The following is a 24714-nucleotide window of genomic DNA, read 5'->3' on the forward strand; positions in this document are numbered from 1 at the left end:
TCAGGTGTTCTCACTCACTGTTGGTGATATTGGTGTTTTCCAACCAACCTTGGTGAAGGAAGGAGCTAGAGAGAATTCCTGGCAGCTCAGTCAGAATCCTGGAGTGGCAGCTATGGTGTCAGCGAGGAGTTCTTGTAAAGCATGGTGGAGTGGCAGCTATGGTGTCAGTGAGGAGTTCTTGCAAAGCTTGGTGGAGTGGCAGCTATGGTGTTAGCGAGGAGTTCTTGCAAAGCTTGGTGGAGTGGCAGCTATGGTGAAAGCTGCACTCAGATGCTGGACTCTGTTGCTGGAAGAGAGCTGCACTCAGATGCTGGACTCTGTTGCTGGAAAGCTGCACTCAGATGCTGGACTCTGTTGCTGGAAAGCTGCACTCGGATGGTGGACTCTGTTGCTGGAAAGCTGCACTCAGGTGTTGGATCCGGTTGGAGAAAAAGATGCACTCAGGTGTCGGACTCTGTTGCTTGGAGCATGAGCAACAGTGCAAAGCTAAGTGGTGTTTCCCTGTTTGTCACTTTCCTCAATGTGTGTTTTAGAGCAGTTGTGGGATTAGTTACTGCACTGTCCACTTCACTAGTAAGGGATTGTGTTGTGAGTTCATTTTCTGGTCTACCAGTTGTGAGTTCTCCTTCCAGGCTCCCTCTGGTGGTAACAGGAGGTAGTGAGGCTGATTTAATCAGTAGAGATCTGCCACCTGATAATGAGGATGACGATTGGACCTCAGGAATCTCAGATTGGATTTAAGACAGCCGACACCCTACTCTGGTGCTGGTGATTCCTTCTGCTTGTCAGGTCTTGGTTCTCAGCTCTGTTCCAGTCAGCTCAAGCTAAGTTTTTCTGCTAATGTTCACACCTGATTTTGTTGCTCTATTGAGTTTTTTGTGTGGTCAGCCAGCCCCGGCTGGGGCGGGGCTGAATTTCCACTCTTATTTATCTGTATTTGCCAATTTGCTTTTTGTCCCTTATTAGATTGGCCTCTTTTTGCTCTGTCTCAGAATATTTCAGAGTGCTGATATAGTGGGAGAAGTCTAGTGACTTCAGGGTTAATTTTGTTATCAGAAGTGTTGGACATTATTTTGTAGGGTTTTGGGCAGATTGCAGACAGTGTCTTTCCTTTCCTCTCCTTTCTAGTTAGTTTGGGCCCCATCGTTTGCTCAGCCTATTTTCCTGGCTGTGTGTTGTGAGTTCATTTTCCCCTTCGTCACTGAGGTCTGGTGAACTCCCTATTCTGGTAAAGGAAGGTAATGAGCCTGATTATCAGGCACCTGAGCCTAATGAGGATGACTGGCTGAGTGGAGTCACGGACTGGATATAGGGCTGCCGACGCCCTCCTGCCCTGCGGGTGATTTCTCTGTGGACTTCTAGGACACCAGTCTGATTCCTGCTCCTCTAAAGCTAAGTTTTCTGCTTTGCCTGTTAGCATTTGTGTTTTGTTTTTGTTTTCCTTGCTTTTCTGGATTCTGCCATTCCCTGCTGGGGTGAGCTGAATCTCCTTTTGCCGGTTGCTCTGTCTTCAGAATATTCCTGAGTACTGACATAGCTTTTTTGAAGCCTAGCGTCTTCAGGGCCTTTTTCACTGTCAGTCTGTTGGCTCTTATTTTCATAGGGTTTTTCACGGATTGCAGACAGCAGCCTTCCTGTCCTTTCCTATCTAGTTAGCTTGGGCCCCATCTTTGCTCAGTCTATCTTTCTGTCTGTGTTAGTGTTTTCATCTTGCTTCACCGTCATTATATGTTGGGGGCTGCCTATTGCTTTGGGGTCTGCTCTGGGGCAGTTTAGATTTCCCCTTTCTTTCTTTAGGCCTATTTAATTCTCCGGCTGTGATCGAGGGGTCTAGGGCATCGTAGGAACCCCCCACGGCTACTGTTAGTTGTTGTGGATAGGATCAGGGGTCTGCAATCCGATAGCTGCCAACCTCTCTGGTTTTCTGGACTTAGATAGCATTTCTGTTTTTTCCTCCTACGGTGACTCAATCATAACAGAATCACCCGCCATACCGCAGATCCTAGGGTACTCAATAGCAGGAAAGAATTGTGTTTAAAAAAAAAAAAAAAAAAAAAAAAAGAGTGTGTATATTCTTTCCTCTATATCTCTGAGGCCGTAGGGGGATTTTTTTTCTCTCTCAATGGAGATAAAGCAATTGTCTGATCGTGTGGAGCAGCTCGCTGCGGAAGTGCGGGGAATTTCCGCCTACCTTCCTCGTTCGCATGCTGTTGAACCAAAGATCCCTACACCTGATGTATTTTTTGGGGATCGATCTAAATTTTTGAGTTTCAAAAATAATTGTAAATTATTTTTTGCTTTGAAGCCTAATTCGTCAGGGAGCTCCGCGCAGCAGGTTAAAATTGTCATCTCTTTGCTGCGTGGCGATCCCCAGGATTGGGCGTTTTCTTTGAAACCAGATGATCCTATTCTGACTAATGTGAACGCATTCTTTCAAGCTTTGGGGTTGTTGTATGACGAACCTAATGCTATTGATCAGGCTGAAAAGACCCTGTTGGCATTGAACCAGGGTCGAGATTCTGCAGAGTTGTACTGTCAAAAGTTCCGAAAGTGGGCGGTCCTTACTACATGGAATGATAATGTCTTGGCTGCTTTCTTTCGGAAGGGTTTGTCAGAAGCCTTAAAAGATATTATGGTGGGATTTCCTGTTCCCTCTGGTCTGGACGATTCTATGTCATTAGTCATTCAGGTTGATCGGCGTTTATGTGAACGCAGGATTGCACGAGAGGTGTTGCCACCGGTTGAACAGAAGTCTGAACCTATGCAATGTGATAGAGTTTTGTCTAAGGCGCAACGTCAGGAGTTCAGAAGGCGTAATAAGCTGTGTTTTTTCTGTGGAGATGCCTCGCATATTATTTCTGTTTGTCCTAAACGAGAGAAACGCTTTGCACACACGTTTTCTGTTGGTGGTGTTCAACCTAAGTTTCTTCTGGCAATTACTCTGATCTGCTCCCTGTCCACATTTTCCGCCAAGGCTTTTGTGGATTCGGGAGCAGCGCTAAACCTAATGGACTAGGATTTTGCTAAACGTTGTGGATTTCCGATGACACCTCTGCAGACGCCTATCCCTTTGAGGGGGATTGATGCTACTCCTTTGGCTAAAAATAAACCTCAGTTTTGGACCCAGGTGGTCATGCGGGTCGCCCCAGACCATCAAGAAAATTGCAGATTTTTGGTGTTGCATGGTCTGCATGATGCCGTTGTTCTGGGGTTTCCCTGGTTGCAAATTCATAATCCAGTTTTGGATTGGAAATCTGTGTCTGTGGTGAGTTGGGGTTGTCGGTGTGCCTTTAGTGAGGCTCCGGTTTTTTCCACCTCTCCTCAGTCGCATGATGTTCCTGACTATTTGGCGGACTTTTATGATGTATTTAGTGAGAATGAGTCTGCGTCCTTGCCTCCTCATGGGAGTTATGACTGTGCAATTGAACTAAGTCCGGGGTGTAAATTTCCCAAGGGTCGGCTCTTCAATTTATCTGTACCCGAGCACGAGGCTATGCGGTCCTATATTAAGGAGGCTGTTGTGAGTTCATTTTCCCCTTCATTACTGAGGCCCGAGGAACTCCCTCTTCTGGTAAAGAAAGGTAGTGAGCCTGATTATCAAACACCTGAGGCTGATGATGATGACTGGCTGAGTGGAGTTACTGACTGGATATAAGGCTGCCGACGCCCTTCTGCCCTGCGGGTGATTTGTCTGTGGGATCCTTGGAGACCAGTCTGAATTCCTGCTCCTCTAAAGCTAAGTTTGCTGCTCGGCCTTTTGCATTGGTGCTTGACTTTGTTTTGCTTTGTTTTTCTGGATTTCTGCCATTCCCTGCTGGGGTGTGCTGAATTCCTTTAGCTCTGTCTTCTGAAAATACCTGAGTGCTGATTTAGTTTTTGAAGCCTAGCTGCTTCAGGGCCTTTTTCATATCAGCTTGTTGGCTTACGTCTTTGATAGTGTTTTGGCAGATTGCAGACAGCAGCCTTCCTGTCCTTTCCTATCTAGGTAGTTTTGGGCCCCGTCTTTGCTCAGTCTATCTTTCTGTCTGTGTTAGTGTTTTCATCTTGCTTCACCGTCATTATATGTTGGAGGCTGCCTATTGCTTTGGGGTCTGCTCTGGGGCAGTTTAGATTTCCCCTTTCTTTCTTTAGGCCTATTTATTTCTCCGGCCATGATCGAGGGGTCTAGGGCATCGTAGGAACCCCCCACGGCTACTGCTAGTTGTGTTGATAGGTTCAGGGGTCTGCAATCTGATAGTTGCCAACTTCTCTGGTTTTCTGGACTTAGCTAGTATTTCTGCTTTTGCCTCCTACGGTGACTCATTCATAACAGGAGGCGTTGGAGAAGAGTCATATTAGACCATCCTCTTCACCCTTAGGCGCCGATTTTTTTTTGTGGCCAAAAAGGATTGTTCTTTAAGGTCTTGTATTGATTATCGTGCCCTCAATAAAATTACTATTAAATATCAGTATCCGTTACCCCTGATTTCGGATCTATTCTCTAGAGTTAGAGGTGCTTGCTGGTTTACCAAGCTTGACGTCAGGGGGGCGTATAATCTTATCCGCATTAAGCAGGGGGATGAATGGAAGACGGCGTTAAATACTCCGGAGGGACATTTTGAGTACCTGGTGATGCTTTTTGGGCTCACTAATGCCCCTTCTGTCTTCCAGTGCTTCATGAACGATATTTTCCGAGACTTTGTCGATAAATTTTTGATTATCTATCTGGATGATATTTTGATCTTCTCCAAGGATTGGGATTCTCATGTGGAACATATTCGGACTGTGTTCCGGATCTTGAGGGACAATTCTCTGTATGTCAAAGGATCGAAATGCCTTTTTGGAGTACAGAGGATTTCATTTTTGGGATTTATTTTGTCTCCGTCAACTATTGAAATGGACCCGGCCAAGGTACAGGCCATTTATGATTGGGTTCAGCCCACTTCTTTGAAGGCCCTCCAGAAGTTTTTGGGTTTTGCTAATTTTTATCGGAAATTTATAGCAAAATTTTCTAGTATTGCCAAGCCATTGACTGATCTGACTAAGAAGGGTGCGGATGTGTTGAATTGGTCTCCGGAGGCTGTTGCTTCCTTTCAGGAGCTGAAGCGAAGATTTACCTCTGCCCCGATTTTGCGGCAACCTGATATCTCACTCCCGTTCCAGGTAGAGGTGGATGCTTCTGAGATTGGTGCAGGAGCTGTTTTGTCCCAAAAGGATCCTGTAACATCTAAAATGAATCCCTGTGCTTTCTTTTCCCGAAAGTTCTCTCCATCTGAACGTAACTATGATGTGGGGAATTGGGAACTGTTGGCCATGAAATGGGCATTTGAGGAGTGGAGACATTGGTTGGAGGGAGTTAAACATCAAGTTGTGGTCCTCACTGACCACAAGAATTTGATTTACCTAGAGTCGGCTAAACGCTTGAACCCTAGACAGGCTAGGTGGGCCTTGTTTTTTACACGTTTTGATTTTGTGGTCTCTTTTCTTCCTGGAACTAAGAATGTCAAGGCAGACGCTCTCTCTAGGAGTTTCTTTGCTGATTCTCCTGTGGTGACCAAGCCTGCTACCATCTTAGGCGAAGGGGTAGTTCTTTCTGCCATCTCGCCCGATTTGAGACTTGCTCTGCAAGAGTTCCAGGAGGACAAACCTGAGCGTTGTGTCAGTGGAAAGTTGTATGTTCCTGACCAGTGGAAGAAGAGAGTGATGTCTGAAGTTCATTGCTCTGCTTTGGCTGGTCATCCAGGTATTTTTGGTACTAGAGATCTGGTGAGTCGCTCTTTTTGGTGGCCTACCTTGTCTCATGATGTCAGGAATTTTGTGCAGTCCTGTGGTACTTGCTCCCGGTCTAAATCTTGTTCTCGCTCTAGTGGGTTGTTGATGCCTTTGCCGGTCCCCAGGAGGCCATGGACCCATATTTCAATGGATTTCATCTCTGATATGCCGGTCTCTCAAAGAATGACTGTTATTTCGGTGATTTGTGATAGGTTCTCTAAGATGGTTCATCTTGTACCACTCCCTAAGTTGCCATCTTCCTCTGAGTTGGTGCCCCTGTTTTTGCAACAGGTGGTTCGCTTACACGGGATTCCTGAGAACATTGTATCTGACAGAGGAGTTCAGTTTGTGTCTAGATTTTGGAGGACTTTCTGTTCCAAGCTGGGAATTCAGTTGTCCTTCTCCTCTGCTTTTTACCCTCAGACCAATGGGCAGACAGAGAGAACAAACCAGACCTTGGAGTCGTATTTGAGATGTTTTATTTCCGCTGATCAGGATGATTGGGTTTCATTTTTGCCCTTGGCCGAATTTGCTTTAAATAATAGAGCTAGTTCTGCCACTTTGATGTCACCTTTTTTTTTGTAACTTTGGGTTTCATCCTCGATTTTCTTCAGGGCAGGTGGAGCTTTCTGCCTGCCCAGGTGTTGAAACTGTGGTGGAGAGAATGCACCAGATCTGGGACCAAGTGGTGGATAAGTTATCTCTCTCCCAGGAAAAGGCCCAGCGGTTTTCCAATCGACATAGGACCATTGGTCCCCAGTTTAAGATTGGTGATATGGTGTGGTTATCATCAAAAAATATTGCTATGAAGGTGGCTTCTCCTAAGTTTAAGCCTAGATTTATTGGACCTTACAAGATTTTGGAGATTATTAATCCGGTCTCTTTTCGTTTGGCTCTTCCTGTCACATTTAAAATGCATAATGTGTTCCATAAGTCCTTGTTGAAGAGGTTTGTTGAACCAGTTGTTCCTGGGGTGGCACCTCCAGACCCTGTATTGGTTGAAGGTAACATGGAATATGAGGTAGAGAAAATACTGGATTCCCGTCTGGCTAGACGGAGACTCCAGTATTTGGTTAAGTGGAAGGGTTATGGTCAGGAGGATAATTCCTGGGTCTCTGCCTCTGATATTCATGCCAAAAGATTGGTGCGTGCCTTTCATCGGGCTCACCCTGATCGCCCTGGTGGCGTGGTTGAGGGTTCGGTGACCCCTCCTCAAGGGGGAGGTACTGTTGTGAGTTCATTTTCCCCTTCATCACTGAGGTCTGGTGAACTCCCTATTTTGGTAAACGAAGGTAATGAGCCTGATTATCAGGCACCTGAGCCTAATGAGGATGACTGGCTGAGTGGAGTCACGGACTGGATATAGGGCTGCCGACACCCTCCTGCCCTGCGGGTGATTTCTCTGTGGACTTCTAGGACACCAGTCTGATTCCTGCTCCTCTAAAGCTGTTTTCTGCTTTGCCTGTTAGCATTTGTGTTTTGTTTTGGTTTTCCTTGCTTTTCTGGATTCTGCCATTCCCTGCTGGGGTGAGCTGAATCTCCTTTTGCCAGTTGCTCTGTATTCAGAATATTCCTGAGTACTGACATAGCTTTTTTGAAGCCTAGCGTCTTCAGGGCCTTTTTCACTGTCAGTCTGTTGGCTCTTATTTTCATAGGGTTTTTCACGGATTGCAGACAGCAGCCTTCCTGTCCTTTCCTATCTAGTTAGCTTGGGCCCCGTCTTTGCTCAGTCTATCTTTCTGTCTGTGTTAGTGTTTTCATCTTGCTTCACCGTCATTATATGTTGGGGGCTGCCTATTGCTTTGGGGTCTGCTCTGGGGCAGTTTAGATTTCGCCTTTCTTTCTTTAGGCCTATTTAATTCTCCGGCTGTGATCGAGGGGTCTAGGGCATCGTAGGAACCCCCCACGGCTACTGTTAGTTGTTGTGGATAGGATCAGGGGTCTGCAATCCGATAGCTGCCAACCTCTCTGGTTTTCTGGACTTAGCTAGCATTTCTGTTTTTGCCTCCTACGGTGACTCAATCATAACAGCTGTGTTTGTGTTTTCATCTTGTTTCACCGTCAATACATGTGTGGGGGCTGTCTATTCCTTTGGGGTCTGCTCTGGGGCAGTTAGTTTTCCCCTTTTCTTGCTTTAGGCTTATTTAGTCCTCCAGCCGTGACGAGGCGTCTAGGTTCATCGTAGGTACGCTCCACAGCTGCTGCTAGTTGTGTGGTTAGGATCAGGGATCTGCAATCTGCATAGTTACCAACCTCTCTGGTTTTTCTGGGGCTTAGCTTGTTTAGGATTTTTCCTCCTCGGCGACCCATTCATAACAGGATTGGTTCAGGGCGAGCTAGGGATTTCAGGTATCCTGATCGGCGCCAGGTGCGGAACCAGCCTAGGGATCGTTAGGAGTGTAGAGACACTGACTCAGGAGAGTGCAGAAGGTCTCCACGTCCCCGTTCCCTATCGCAGGGCCACCATTGTAATTGTTTTCCTGGTTTTCCCCTTTATTCTGAAATTCGCCCTGCTGGAGGCGGTGAATCCAGACATACGTGTACTACTGAAATTCGCCTGCTGGAGGCAGTGTATCCGACTGCACATTCTATTATTTAAATTCGCCCTGCTGGAGGCGGTGTATCCAGGGTCACGCGTGTCATATAAATTCGCCCTGCTGGAGGCGGTGTGTCCAGTCACACGTGACCATGACATTATCACCAACCCTACATTTTTTTTCTGGTAGGCCTTTGGCCAAGTTCAGGCCGGTGAGTAATTTTTGCTGGGCCTCACTGAGGTGAGTGAGGAGCTGCATGGTGTGTTGAAGCAGTTCCAGTGGCAGTTATCAGGGTCTGGGGCCTTCCCTCTGGCTCTACCAGAAAATCAAATTGCGGGTCTGGCAAAGAAGCCTCAAGAGTCCCTGCTTGTGAGCGGGACTTGCTCATGCACGCGGACACACCCAGGCTGGTGGGAGGAGTGGGTGTCCCCATGGTGCTGCCTAGTATTCCTCGAGGTGAAGGGGTACGTCCCTGTGGTGGGCGGATTTGTGTTATAGTCTGCGGGGCTCACGCCAAACCTTCCATACCACCGAAGAAGCCGCCCCCTCCTGGTCGTGTGGAGGAAGGCGACCAGGGAGTGTATACTTCCTCCATGTTCCCGTCCCCTTCTCCTCCAGTTGTGGCTTCAGGGGTGCTGCCAGGGAGTAGGGGCAATTCTCAACCCTCGCCATTAGCCAACTGTTGTGAGTTCATTTTCCCCTTCGTCACTGAGGTCTGGTGAACTCCCTATTCTGGTAAAGGAAGGTAATGAGCCTGATTATCAGGCACCTGAGTCTAATGAGGATGACTGGCTGAGTGGAGTCACGGACTGGATATAAGGCTGCCGACGCCCTTCTGCCCTGCGGGTGATTTCTCTGTGGACTTCTAGGACACCAGTCTGATTCCTGCTCCTCTAAAGCTAAGATTTTTGCTTTGCCTGTTGCATTTCTGTTTTGTTTTTGTTTTCCTTGCTTTCCTGGATTCTGCCATTCCCTGCTGGGGTGAGCTGAATCTCCTTTTGCCTGTTGCTCTGTCTTCAGAATATTCCTGAGTACTGACATAGCTTTCTGAAGCCTAGCGTCTTAAGGGCCTTTTTCACTGTCAGTCTGTTGGCTCTTATTTTCATAGGGTTTTTCACGGATTGCAGACAGCAACCTTCCTGTCCTTTTCTATCTAGTTAGCTGGGGCCCCGTCTTTGCTCAGTCTATCTTTCTGTCTCTGTTACTGTTTTCATCTTGCTTCACCGTCATTATATGTTGGGGGCTGCCTATTGCTTTGGGGTCTGCTCTGGGGCAGTTTAGATTTCGCCTTTCTTTCTTTAGGCCTATTTAATTCTCCGGCTGTGATCGAGGGGTCTAGGGCATCGTAGGAACCCCCCACGGCTACTGCTAGTTGTGTTGATAGGTTCAGGGGTCTGCAATCCGATAGCTGCCAACTTCTCTGGTTTTCTGGACTTAGCTAGCATTTCTGTTTTTGCCTCCTACGGTGACTCAATCATAACAGCCAACCCAGAGAGGCGCAGGCCTTTTAGTAGGAGGGGTTGCAGGGTGGTGTTTCCCTTGGTGAATAGCGGGGGTGTGAGTGTGGTGACACAGGGGGACGCTCTGTTGTCAGTTCCAGTAAAAGTTCACAGTATTTGACAAAGTAATGAGTGGCAATAAACGTTCTGGTCCGGACCAGTGTGTGAACGAGCTTGTATGGGTGTCCACCAAATATCATCCAGTGGAAGTGTGTGCGGGGTCTTGTCTGCTTGTTTTACCTCCAAACATGCCCATACACAACTCTCTCCCCAGGACGGTGCTCTGGGGATGTGCAACACCACCAGAACATACATTGCCAATACCAGCGGTGCCCATTTGTCTTTAACCGGAAGTACAGGTAGTTGCAGAGGTGAACTCTGGATCTGGGCGTCCCCTCTGTAGGTGTTCCCTGATGAGGTGCGGTCTTGAGGGTCCAGAGGCCCCTCATTGAGGGAGAGTACTGTAATGATCCAGGCTGGATATGACATGTTTTGAATAAGTAACCTTTTTTTTTCCTTTGAGCTGGTTGCTTAGAGTTGGTTTTGTCCCCGGTGGCCATTAGGGTTATTACACAGTGGTGTCTTTTGTTCTAGTTTGCTCCCGGTGGTGGTGAGCATTATTGCACGGGAATCTCTAACAGGTGTGAGACTCTGGCTCCTAACTATAAAGGTGTGTCAGGTGTTCTCACTCACTGTTGGTGATATTGGTGCTTTCCAACCATCCTTGGTGAAGGAAGGAGCTAGAGAGAGTTCCTGGCAGCGCAGTCAGAATCCTGGAGTGGCAGCTATGGTGTCAGCGAGGAGTTCTGGCAAAGCTGGGAGGAGTGCCAGCTATGGTGTCAGTGAGGAGTTCTTGTAAAGCATGGTGGAGTGGCAGCTATGGTGTCAGCGAGGAGTTCTTGCAAAGCTTGGTTGAGTGGCAGCTATGGTGTCTGCGAGGAGTTCTTGCAAAGCTTGGTGGAGTGGCAGCTTTGGTGAAAGCTGCACTCAGATGCTGGACTCTGTTGCTGGAAGAGAGCTGCACTCAGATGCTGGACTCTGTTGCTGGAAAGCTGCACTCAGATGCTAGATTCTGTTGCTGGAAAGCTGCACTCGGATGCGGGACTCTGTTGCTGGAAAGCTGCACTCAGGTGTTGGATCCGGTTGGAGGAAAAATGCACTCAGGTGTCAGACTCTGTTACTTGGGGCATTAGCAACATTGCAAAGCTAAGTGGTGTTTCCCTGTTTGTCACTTTCCTCAATGTGTGTTTTAGTGCAGTGGTGGGATTAGTTTCTGCACCGTCCACTTCACTAGTAAGGGAATGGTTCAGGGCGAGCTAGGGATTTCAGGTATCCTGATCGGCGCCCGATGCAGGAACCGGCCTAGGGATCGTTAGGAGTGTAGAGACACTGACTCAGGGGAGTGCAGGAGGTCTGCCCGTCCCCGTTCCCTATCGCAGGGCCACCATTGTAATTGTTTTCCTGGTTTTCCCCTTTATTCTGAAATTCGCCCTGCTGGAGGCGGTGTATCCAGACATACGTGTACTACTGAAATTTGCCTGCTGGAGGCGGTGTATCCGGCTGCACATTCTATTATTTAAATTCGCCCTGCTGGAGGCGGTGTATCCAGGGTCATGTGTCCATGACAGTAACTAAGTGGATTGCAGACCCCTGATCCACACAACTATATTTTGCACATCGCACACTGCACTTTTTATGATTGTGATTTATTTTGTCATAATTATAATTAATTTTATGTATTTGCTCTTTTTATATATTATATAACCCTTTTTGAAAAATGGTCACTTTATAATATATGAGGTATGCATATTTTATATGTAATTGGGTCCAATTTTATTTTACAACAGTGAATCTTGATAGCCTCTCTGTTTTATTATACACTGTATTACATCACACTGCTCATTAGTAGTACAGATACGCTTTGCTCTCACCATTTCACCATATAGGATCACCATAATTGTATGCTTAGGATGACATCTATCTGCCCTGAGTATGGTATTACCGGCAGTAGGCTTGCAGTAAATAGTTGTATTAACCCTTCCTATACCAGAATCTGCTATTAATAAAATGTCCAAATGCCTATATACCCACATACACTCCCTGCCTACCTAGCACTGCAATCTATATACCCTGTAATTAGTCCTTAAAAGGACTGTTGATTTTGCTGGGTTTGTGTATTGTATTATAGTATACCCACACTAACTTATAAACCCACAAATCTGACCCTATCTCGGCAGCAGCTCTCCCTACACTGGCTGATTTCGGAGCTGAGTGTGACGAGCAGGGCGGTGCCAGGTCACTTATAGACCTGATGACGCTGTGCAGCCAGCCAATCACTGTAATACCACAACCAAAATGGCTGCAGAATTACTGCGAGTATTAGGCTGTGTGCCCACATTGCGCTTTTTTTTCGCAGCGTTTGTGCCTGCTCAGACGCTGCAGAAATGCTTAAAAGAAGCTTCACATTAATTTGCATGCGTCTTTAGCTTTTTGTGCCAATGCATGCGTTTTTAAACGCTCAGGAATCGCTTAGCGGCTAAAAACGCAGCATGCTCATTAATTTCCGCGTTGCTGAGCGTTTTTAGCCTTCCCCAACGTTCCCAGAAAACGCGCATCAGAAACGCGTCAAAAACGCGCATATTTTGTGCAAAAAACGTGCAAGAAACGTGCGGAAAAAAGACGTGCGTTTTCTGGGAAGGGGATCAGTTTCCTGAGCGTTTAAAAACGCTAACGTGGGCACATAGCCTCAGTGCGTATGCTTGCTCATCACTAATAATTACTCAAAATAAGACACATTTAGAACTAATCACAATCCAGACTCACCCCATCGGTAATGCATGTTACATTCATATATCACCGCCGCCGGCGTCTAACAAACTTTGCTGCGCATGTCCGTGAAATCATCGCTCCCAGTAAGAAACACCATGCATGTGTATGGCCGCACTGAAGCGACCAGCGCCATATTGGTAAATGTTTGATCCATGATTCTGTGATAAGGGAACATTAATTATTCCAACATTAGATTATATGTAACACACAAATCACTTTATATCTTTAGATTTTGGCGTATTGTTAACGATTCTTCATGTAATTGATGTGCCTATATACAGTCATATGTAAAAGTTTGGGCACCCCTATTAATGTTAACCTTTTTTCTTTATAACAATTTTGTTTTTTGCAACAGCTATTTCAGTTTCATATATCTAATAACTGATGGACTCAGTTATATTTCTGGATTCAAATGAGGTTTATTGTACTAACAGAAAATGTGCAATCTGCATTTTAACAAAATTTGACCGGTGCAAAAGTATGGGCACCTCAACATAAAAGTGACATCAATATTTCGTAGATCCTCCTTTTGCAAAAATAACAGCCTCTAGTCACTTCCTGTAGCTATTAATGAGTTCCTGGATCCTGGATGAAGGTATTTGTGACCACTCCTGTTTACAAAACAATTCCAGTTCAGTTAAGTTTGATGGTCGCCGAGCATGGACAGCCCGCTTCAAACATCCCACAGATGTTCAATGATATTCAGGTCTGGGGACTGGGATGGCCATTCCAGAACATTGTAATTGTTCCTCTGCATGAATGCCTGAGTAGATTTGGAGCGGTGTTTTGGATCATTGTCTTGCTGAAATATCCATCCCCTGCGTAACTTCAACTTCGTCACTGATTCTTGCACATTATTGTCAAGAATCTGCTAATACTGAGTTGAATCCATGCGACCCTCAACTTTAACAAGATTCCCGGTGCCGGCATTTACCACACAGCCCCCCAAAGCATGATGGAACCCCCACCAAATTTTACTGTGGGTAGCAAGTGTTTTTCTTGGAATGCTGTGTTTTTTAGCCTCCATGCATAACGCCTTTTTGTATGACCAAACAACTCAATCTTTGTTTCATCAGTCCACAGGACCTTCTTCCAAAATGTAACTGGCTTGTCCAAATGTGCTTTTGCATACCTCAGGCGACTCTGTTTGTGGCGTGCTTGCAGAAACGGCTTCTTTCGCATCACTCTCCCATACAGCTTCTCCTTGTGCAAAGTGTGCTGTATTGTTGACCGATGCACAGTGACACCATCTGCAGCAAGATGATGCTGCAGGTCTTTGGAGGTGGTCTGTGGATTGTCCTTGACTGCTCTCACCATTCTTCTTCTCTGCCTTTCTGATATTTTTCTTGGCCTGTCACTTCTGGGCTAACAAGAACTGTACCTGTGTTCTTCCATTTCCTTACTATGTTCCTCACAGTGGAAACTGACAGGTTAAATCTCTGAGACAACTTTTTGTATCCTTCCCCTGAAAAGCTGTGTTGAATAATCTTTGTTTTCAGATCATCTAATAGTTGTTTTGAGGAGCCCATGATGCCACTCTTCATAGGAGAATCAAATAGGAAAACTACTTGCAAGTGGCCACCTTAACCCCTTTCTGCCATTAGACGTCCATGTGCCCTGGGACTTAATTCCCCAAGGACGGGATAGTACGTCTAATGCGATCAGCGGCGCCCACGTGGTGAGCGCCGCTGATCGCGGCCGGGTGTCAGCTGATTATCACAGCTGACACCCGGCACAATGTGTCAGGGGCAGTCACGGGCCGCCCCCGACACGCTAACCCCTTGTACACCGCGATCAAACACGATCGCGGTGTACCGGGATTTAAAGGGAAGCATCGGCAGGGAGGGGGCTCCCTCCGTGCTTCCCTGAGGCCCCCATGGCAGCGCAATGTGCAGCGCTGCTGCGGGGGACTCTTTCCCTACAGCCCCTGGATCCAAGATGGCGACGGGGGCCTTCGGGGGCCTGTAGGGAGCTGACTTCCTCACTGCCTGCAAAGCGCAGGCATGAGGAAGTCTGTGACAGATTGCTGATCTGTCACAGTGATCTGTGATGTGACAGATCAGCGATCTGTCACAGGACAGTGATGTCCCACCTGGAACTATGTAATAAAGTAAAAAAAAAGGGTAAAAATAATTTTTAAAAAATCGCTAAATAAATTAGTAAAAAAAAAAATATTCCCCAATAAATTCATTTTTTTAAAATAAAAAAAAACAAAAACAATATAAGTACACATATTTGGTATCGCCGCGTCCGTAGCGACACGCCCTATAAAACTGTCCCATTAGTTAACCCCTTTAGCGAACCCCTTAAAAAATAAAAATAAAAAACGAAGTAAAAAATAATGATTTATTATCATACCACCGAACAAAAAGTGCAATAACACGCGATCAAAAAGACGCATATAAATATCCATGGTACCGCTGAAAACGTCATCTTGTCCCGCAAAAAATGAGCCGCCATACAGCATCATCCGAAAAAAAATAAAAAAGTTATAGCTCGCAGAATAAAGCGATGCAAAAATAATTATTTTTTATATAAAATTGTTTTCATTGCGAAAAACCGACAAAACATAAAAAAACAACCTAAATGAGGTATCGCTGTAACCGTACCGACGCGAAGAATAAAAGCGCTTTATCAATTTTACCACACGCGGAACGGTGTAAACGCACCCCCCAAAAAGAAATTCATGAAACGCTGGTTTTTGTTCATTCTGCGTCCCAAAAATCGGAATAAAAAGCGATCAAAAAATGTCACGTGCCTAAAAATGGTATCAATAAAAACGTCAACTCGTCCCGCAAAAAATAAGACCTCACATGACTCGGTGGGTCAAAATACGGAAAAATTATAGCTCTCAATATGTGGTGATGCAAAAACTATTCTTACAATAAAAAGCGTCTTTTAGCGTGCGACAGCCGCCAAACATAAAAACCGCCATAAATAGTAAATCAAACCCCCCCCGTTATCACCCCCTTAGTTAGGGAAAAATAATAAAATTAAAAAAAGTATTTATTTCCATTTTCCCCATTAGGGTTAGGGCTAGGGTTAGGGCTCAGATTAGGGTTAGGGGTGTGTTGGAGTTAGGGCTGGAGTTATAATTGGGGGGTTTCCACTGTTTGGGCACATCAGGTGCTCTCCAAATGCAACATGGTGTCTGATCTCAATTCCAGTCAATTCTGCGTTGAAAAAGTCAAATGGTGCTCCTTCCCTTCCAAGCTCTGCCATGCGCCCAAACAGTGTTTTACCCCCACATAAAGGGTATCAGCATACTCAGGACAAATTGCAAAACAACTTTTGGGGTCCAATTTCTCCTGTTACCCTTAGGAAAATAAAAAATTGGGGGCAAAAATATCATTTTTGTGGAAAAAAATGATTTTTTTATTTTCACGGCCGAGCGTTATAAACTTCTGTGAAGCACTTGGGGGTTCAAAGTGCTCACCACACATCAAGATAAGTTCCGTGGGGGGTCTAGTTTCCAAAATGGGGTCACTTGTGGGGAGTTTCAATAGTTTAGGTACATCAGGGGCTCTCCAAACGCACATGACACCCTCAGACCAATCCATCAAAGTCTGCATTCCAAAACATCACTACTTCCCTTCCGAGCCCCGACGTGTGCCCATACAGTAGTTTTCTCCCACATATGAGGTATCAGCGTACTCAGGACAAATTGGACAACAACTTTTGGGGTCCAATTTATCCTGTTACCCTTGGGAAAATAAAAAAAATGGGTACTAAAAGATGATGTTTGTTGAAAAAATACGATATTTTTATTTTCACGCCCGGTCGTTATAAACTTCTGTGAAGCACTGGGGGGTTCAAAGTGCTCACCACACATCTAGATAAGTTCCTTAAGAGGTCTAGTTTCCAAAATGGGGTCACTTGTGGGGGGTTTCCACTGTTTAGGTACATCAGGGGCTCTCCAAAAGCAACATGACACCCGCAGACCACTCCATCAAAGTCTGCATTCCAAAACGTCACTACTTCCCTTCCGAGCCCCGACGTGTGTCCATACAGTAGTTTTCTCCCACATATGAGGTATCAGCGTACTCAGGACAAATTGGACAACAACTTTTGGGGTCCAATTTATCCTGTTACCCTTGGGAAAATAAAAAAAATGGGTAGTAAAAGATGATGTTTGTTGAAAAAATACGATATTTTTATTTTCACGCCCGGTCGTTATAAACTTCTGTGAAGCACTGGGGGGTTCAAAGTGCTCACCACACATCTAGATAAGTTCCTTAAGGGGTCTAGTTTCCAAAATGGGGTCACTTGTGGGGGGTTTCCACTGTTTAGGTACATCAGGGGCTCTCCAAAAGCAACATGACACCCGCAGACCATTCCATCAAAGTCTGCATTCCAAAACGTCACTACTTCCCTTCCGAGCCCCGACGTGTGTCCATACAGTAGTTTTCTCCCACATATGAGGTATCAGCGTACTCAGGACAAATTGGACAACAACTTTTGGGGTCCAATTTCTCCTTGTACCCTTGGGAAAATGAAAAAATTGGTGACTAAAAGATCATGATCTCAATTCCAGCCAAAAACGTCAAATGGCGCTGCTTCCCTTCCGAGCTCTGCCATGCGCCCAAATAGTGGTTTACCCCCACATGTGGGGTATCAGCGCACTCAGGACAAATTGCACAATACCTTTTAGGGTCTTGTTACCCTTGGAAAAATAAGAATTGAGGGTGAAAAGATCATTTTTGTGGAAAAAATATGATTTTTTAATTGTACGGCTGTATGTTATAAACTTCTGTAAAGCCCTTGTGGGTTCAAAGTTCTCACCACACATCTAGATAAGTTCCTTGGGGGGTCTAGTTTCCAAAATGGTGTCATTTGTGGGGGGTTTCTACTGTTTTGGTACATCAGGGGCTTTCCAAACGCGACATGGTGTCCGATCTCAATTCCAGCCAAAAAACGTCAAATGGCGCTGCTTCCCTTCCGAGCTCTGCCATGCGCCCAAATAGTCATTTACACCCACATATGGGGTATCAGTGTACTCAGGACAAATTGCACAATAACTTTTAGGGACCTATTACCCTTGGAAAAATAAAAATTGGGGGTGAAAAGATCATTTTTGTGGAAAAAATATGATTTTTTAATTGTACTGCTGTACGTTATAAACTTCTGTGAAGCCCTTGTGGGTTCAAACTTCTCACCACATATCTAGATAAGTTCATTGGGGGGTCTAGTTTCCAAAATGGGGTCACTTGGGGGGGGTTTCCACTGTTTAGGTACATCAGGGGCTCTCCAAACACGACATGGCGTCCGATCTGAATTCCAGCCAATTTTGCATTGAAAAAGTCAAATGGCGCTCTTTCCCTGCTGAGGTCTGCCATGCGCCAAAACAGTCGTTCCCCCCCACATATCAGGTATCGGTGTACTCAGGACAAATTGCACAATAACTTTTGCAGTCCAATTTCTCCTATTACCCTTGGTAAATTAAAAAAAATTGAACCTGAAGTATTTTTTTAGTGAAAAAAAGTTAAATGTTCATTTTTTTTTTAAATATTCAAAAAATTCCTGTGACGCACCTAAAGGGTTAATAAACTTCTTGAATGTGGTTTTGAGCAACTTAAGGGGTGCAGTTTTTAGAATGGTGTCACTTTTGGGTATTTTCTATCATATAGACCCCTCAAAGTGGCTTGAAATGTGATGTGGTCCGTAAAAATAAAATGGTGTTGCAAAAATGAGAAATCGCTGGTCAACTTTTAACCCTTACAACTTCCTAACAAAAAAAAATTTTGGTTTCAAAATTGTGCTGATGTAAAGTAAACATGTGGGAAATGTTACTTATTCAGTTTTTTGTGTGCCATATCTCTGTGATTTAAGGGCATAAAAATTCAAAGTTGGAAAATTGCGAAATTTTCAAAATTTTCGCCAAATTTCCGTTTTTTTCACAAATAAACGCAAGTTATTTGAATGAAATTTTACCACTATCATGAAGTACAATATGTCACGAAAAAACAATGTCAGAATCACCGGTATCCATGGAAGCGTTTCAGAGTTATTACCTCATAAAGGGACAGTGGTCAGAATTGTAAAAACTGGCCTGGTCATTAACGTGAAAACCACCCTTGGGGCTTAAGGGGTTAAATACCTTTTCTCCTGATTTGATACACCTGGCTATGAAGTTCAAAGCTAAATGAGGTTACAAAACCAATTTAGTGCTTCAGGAAGTCAGTAAAAAGTAGTTAGGAGTGTTCAAATGAAGAAAATGATAAGGGTGTCCATACTTTTGCACCGGTGAAATTCTGTTTAAATGCAGATTGCACATTTTCTGTTAGTACAATAAACCTCATTTGAATCCAGAAATATAACGGAGTCCATCAGTTATTAGATATATGAAACTGAAATAGCTGTTGCAAAAACCAAAATTGTTAAAAAAAGGTTAACATTAATAGGGGTGCCCAAACTTTAACATATGACTGTATCTGATGATATACACTTATACTTTGCTTGAGAAAGGTTCACACATGAACCAAAACTTTGCCATGTCGGGCAAATAAACACCATCATTGTTTTGGAATTGGAGTGCTGCTATTCCTTTTTTATACATATCTATAGGATTGGGTTTGCCTGGGAAGCTTTGCACCCACACATGATAAGTGAAGTAATAAACTCTGAAGTTTGGGGAGGGGTAAAGTTAATCAGAAATTAACTGGATTAAAAAAAAAAGATCCATCCTATGTTAAAGCTTCCAAATCAATGAAACATAAGGGGCGCTATTCATCATTTGCAATATTTTTAAGTCACTTTTTATTTTTTTGTCCTGTGGTATTTATTGATGATTTTGCATCATATTCTTCAAAATGGGGCACACAGTTCATGGATTTTACACATAAGCAAAAATGTTCTTTGTTTTCGTCTTTAATGTTTTGGCAACTTTTTAGCACAAAATGTCACACGTTCCTCTACAATGGTGTAGAATTTGTAGAAAGTTTCAGGAATGGACGGGAAAACATTTGTATAAAAATGTAACTTTTTAAAAAGTACCCAAAGCCTTGTTTGTTAAAATGCCGCCCCTCTATAGAGAGGAGAAAGACCAACAAGACCCAAATTTTCCAAATGGCCCTGTAGGAGCCATAAAGGCGGCCTCTATATTCCCCCAAAAAGGTGTTAGATTGGCAGATTGTAAAATATCATAGATTAAAAACACTTATGGCGGCTTTATTTATGCATAGAACTAATGGCAGCTGTAGCATATTTATCGCTTTTATTTTTTTTGATACTTGACCATTTACATTTTAAATAAGTCAAGTTATCAGGTGGCCGTTTTAGCAAATGACTAATCTATCTAGAATGTTTACTAATACCTGAATCCTATTGGCTGCTGGAAGTCCCTCCCCTTTAGAATGTTCGAGTAGGGACCTTGTAATCGTCGTCGTGGAAACAAACTGTTGATGGAGTGAAGGCGGTTGCAGAGACAGCATCTCTTGTTGCGGTTTCTCATATCTTTTATGCTTTTTGGTATTTATTTCTCTTTTTCTCCTCATTTATTGAGTTGAGATTTTCTAGAAGATCATTTCTCCTCATTTATTGAGTTGAGATTATTTAGGACACTTATCCTCATTTATTGAGTTGAGGTTTTCTAGAAGATCATTTCTCCTCATTTATTGAGTTGAGATTTTGTAGGACACTTATCCTCATTTATTGAGTTGAGGTTTTCCAGCAGGACAGAAAGTCATCATGTCAGGTCAGACCATACGGCTAGTAACATAATCTATCACTGTCACTACTTACAGCATATAGCATGAATACTGAATAGGACCTGTCCCTTTATATGTCATACTTCATTTGGTTTCCTTTACCTAGTGTAAATGGCACCTGTTTCCTTAATCTTGCTCTCTCTTTATTTTGCTCCTGCGTCTCTTGGCTTCTGAGATATGCCCACTTGTCTCTGTATATAAATCCAGTCATTTTTAGCCAAGTAGGCGTGATCCCCAACTCTTGTCTGTGGGCGTGTTCTTGAGAATCATGCCCAGTTGGCTAACAAGACTAGATTAAGAAGAGGGGGTCATATTTCGGGAACAGGGAGGAGCAGGAAGAAACAAAAAGAACGCTGGATTCAGGAGAAGAGCGGCATTTCTATCCGGTAAAACAAGGCATGATGGTGGCAAATGTCTTCTTTAAAAGTATTTTAAAGGCAGGTAAAGCCATGATATATAGCTACCAGGTAACATGTATTTGGTCATAGATGTCTGACATAAGGAGGCAACCAATGGTCGTTGGGCTCTTCCATGACATTTATGAAACTAAAAAAAACAAACAAGTATGACCAATTTTTATTGCCCCAAAATGGCCAATGCAGTTTCTTACGGCCTCCCTCTCTTATTTGCAGCTATAATTTTACAAAAAAAGAAACAAATACATTCAGCTGCATGTCCATAGAGCTAGGTTTAACTATTCATCCACATTTTCCATCATTATCTCCTAAAAAGTGACTAAAAATGACCCATTAATATAGATGGATAAGGGTTAGAGATAAGTGAAAGCGCTTAGATAAGGTGTTATCTGAGCATGCTCGCGTGCTAACAGAGTGTCTTCGGCGTGCTCAAATAATATGTTCGAGACCCCGCGCCTGCAGGTCTCACGGCTGTTGGACACCCAGAACACTTGCCGGGAAAGTCTGTTTGTTAGCCCCTGCATGTGTTGTGGCAGTCGAACAGCTGCAAGACATGCAGCAGCGGAGACTAGAACTTATTTTTAGAGCACGCCGAAGACACTCGGTTAGCACCAGAGCATGCTCAGATAACACCTTATTCGAGCACGTTCACTCATCACTAATAAGAGTTCAAATCCCACCAATGACAACATCTGCAAAGAGTTTGAATGTTCTCCCCGTGTTTGTATGGGTTTCCTGCGAGTTCTCCATTTTCTTCCAAACTCCAAAGACATACTGATAGGGAATTTAGATTGTGAGCTCCAATGGGGACAGTGATGATGATGAGGTCTTTAAAGCGCTGTGGAATCATTGATGTTATATACATGAGTAAAATAAATACAAATAAATAATACATTTGCAGATGATTAAAGATCTAATACAAGCCAATAATTCTTTAGCTTTAGTTGCAGCAGACTGGCATTGGGTACTATAATTTAGAAACCTACTCCTTAAACTGTAATCATTCCCAAAATATCTCAAATTTAAAAAATTGACACCCTGATTTCTCTGTGTATATTCCGTATTTTCCTCCAGAAGGAATAATTTTAATATTTATTTTCTATAGGCATTAACATTCTGCTAGGGCAAATCCAGGCACAAGAGAGGGCCGCTATACCATACAGTGCCATGGAACAAAGAAGAATTATTCTCCAAAGGCTGAGAGCTCTTGTGGCGGCCCATCCTTATAGAAGGAACAGGCGACGAGCCATATAGATATGCGGATAAATGGTATGTCAGAGCCTTATACATGACCCCATACAAACGGGCCAATTCTTGAGGATTAGAAGGATATGCTCCGATCATTATAAATTAATTTTTATATTTGTAATTGTTTTAATGTATTTATTGTAGGTAGTTCGTTTGTCCTTGTTTTTATTTACTTGTCCTAATTATCTCTACATCTTTTTCAGTTTAGTAATATTCTATACATATCCATATATACCTACCTGGTGTGGATGGCTCGGATTATGGAGGATGTCGCTTGTTGTGGAATTCGTGTCAAGTCATGAATGCGTCATATTGCTGAAAGAAAGAAGATTAATGAAAATTAATGCACAGCACTTTATAGTTATTCATGTATATTTATATATTTAGTTTATTTATTGACACTTGTATTTATTAAAGCTTTTTGGATGCTATGTTTTCACCTTTCATTTTAATCAATATTAATTTTTTTACTTTCATTCCAGTCCCCGGTTTGGGGTCACCTATCCCTATGGGTTATTAATTCACGTTTCTACTCCTTTTCATTATGTGTATTGTTCTATTTTATTTCAATTTTTTATTTTCAGATTTATTTATTTATTTTTTTTAATCAAATATTTTTTATTACAACAGATAACATATTGTAATACAGTCTGACACAAACTCCAGACAGATACAAAATGTAATGTAAAAAGCAGATTAATACATTTTCCTTTTTTAACATAACTAACCTCTTAACTCAATATTACCGTATATACTCGTGTATAAGCCGAGATTTTCAGCCCAATTTTGGGGCTGAAAGTTCCCCCTCTCGGCTTATATGCGAGTCATATACCTGAGATGGGAGGGGGAGCGGAGGTGTCACAGACCATACTCACCCCTCCTGGCACGTCTCTGCAGCCCCTGCTTCTCCCTCGGTCATCTGCTTCCTGCGTTCAGCGATCACGTGGTACCGCTCATTAAACTCATAAATTTGCGCATATTTATGAGTTTAATGAGCGGTGCCATGTGACCGCTGAATGCAGGAAGCAGACAGCAAATGGAGAAGCACGGGCTGCAGAGAAGACCGTGCACCAGGAGCGGGGTGAGTATGAGGGGGCAGAGCAATGCACTGCTGTGTCTCCGGGTCCTGCTGTGACATTCAGGTCAGAGGGCGCGATGACGTAGTCAGTGCGAGCCCTCTGCTGAACGTCACTGCAGAGACCAGGGAGACTCAGCGGTGGATGGCGAAGGAACAGGGATTGGTAAATATCGCCGGTGCCAGGGGCTCATGACACTGGCACCTGGACCCCAGCGACGGAGAGGTATGTAATTTTTTTTTTAATTGTAGCAGCAGCGGCAGCAGCAAATAAGGGGTATTTATGGAGCATCTTATGGGGCAGCATTAAACCTTGTGCAGCAGCATATGGGGGGTATTTATGGAGCATCTTATGGGGCAGTATTAACCCTTGTGCAGCGCATATTATGGGGGGTATTTATGGAGCATCTTATGGGGCAGCATTAACCCTTGTGCAGCAGCATATGGGGTGTACTTATGGAGCATCTTATGGGGCAGCATTAACCCTTGTGCAGCAGCCTATGGGGGGTATTTATGGAGCATCTTACGGGGCAGCATTAACCCTTATGCAGCAGCATATTATGGGGGTATTTATGGAGCATCTTATGGGGCAGCATTAACCCTTGTGCAGCAGCATATTATGGGGGGTATTTATGGGGCATCTTATGGGGCTGCATTAACCCTTGTGCAGCGCATATTATGGGGGGAATTTATGGAGCATCTTATGGAGCAGCATTAACCCTTGTGCAGCAGCATATGGGGGTATTTATGGAGCATCTTATGGGGCAACATTAACCCTTGTGCAGCAGCATATGGGGGGTATTTATGGAGCATCTTATGGGGCAGCATTAACCCTTGTGCAGCAGCATATTATGGGGGTATTTATGGAGCATCTTATGGGGCAGCATTAACTCTTGTGCAGCAGCATATGGGGGTATTTATAGAGCATCTCAGGCTACCTCTGGCGAGCACATGGAGGGCTGTGTGGCCCTCCAAAGAAATGCCACCCTACACCATTACTGACCCACTGCCAAACCTGTCATGCTGAAGGATGTTGCAGGCAGCAGGTTCACACTTAGCACATGTGACAGACGTGACAGAGTCTGGAGACGCCGTGGAGAGCGATCTGCTGCCTGCAACATCATTCAGCATGACCGGTTTGGCAGTGGGTCAGTAATGGTGTGGGGTGGCATTTCTTTGGAGGGCCACACAACCCTCCATATGCTCGCCAGAGGTAGCCTGACTGCCATTAGGTACCGAGATGTGATCCTCAGACCCCTTGTGAGACCATATGCTGGTGTGATTGGCCCTGGGTTCCTCCTAATGCAGGACAATGCCAAACCTCTTGTGGCTGGAGAGTGTCAGCAGTTCCTGCAAGATGAAGGCATTGAAGCTAGGGCCTGGTCTGCCCATTCCCCAGACCTGAATCCGATTGAGCACATCTGGGACAGCATGTCTCGCTCCATCCACCAACGTCACGTTGCACCACAGACTGTCCAGGAACTGACGGATGCTTTAGTCCAGGTTTGGGAGGAGACTCCTCAGGAGAACATCCGCAACCTCATCAGGAGCATGCCCAGGCGTTGTAGGGAGTTCATACAGGCACGTGGAGGCCACGCACAATACTGAGTATCATTTTGACTTGTTTCCACTTTAATTTTGTCTTGTTTTGAT

The 24714-nt window shown here is 44.3% G+C and overlaps 1 long non-coding RNA gene across 1 annotated transcript; it reads left to right on the top strand.

Annotated features, from left to right (window-relative positions):
• The first annotated feature begins 21848 nt into the window (after positions 1–21848).
• On the top strand, positions 21849–22417 carry LOC141052386 (uncharacterized). The gene is made up of 2 exons (XR_012220796.1): positions 21849–22007; positions 22190–22417. It is a non-coding gene; the product is annotated as an uncharacterized lncRNA (long non-coding RNA).
• The last annotated feature ends 2297 nt before the right edge of the window (positions 22418–24714 follow it).

This window comes from Dendrobates tinctorius, unplaced genomic scaffold, assembly GCF_039654945.1.
Source record: "Dendrobates tinctorius isolate UK_male_01 unplaced genomic scaffold, ASM3965494v1 ptg000160l, whole genome shotgun sequence".
Taxonomy (NCBI): Eukaryota; Metazoa; Chordata; class Amphibia; order Anura; family Dendrobatidae; genus Dendrobates; species Dendrobates tinctorius.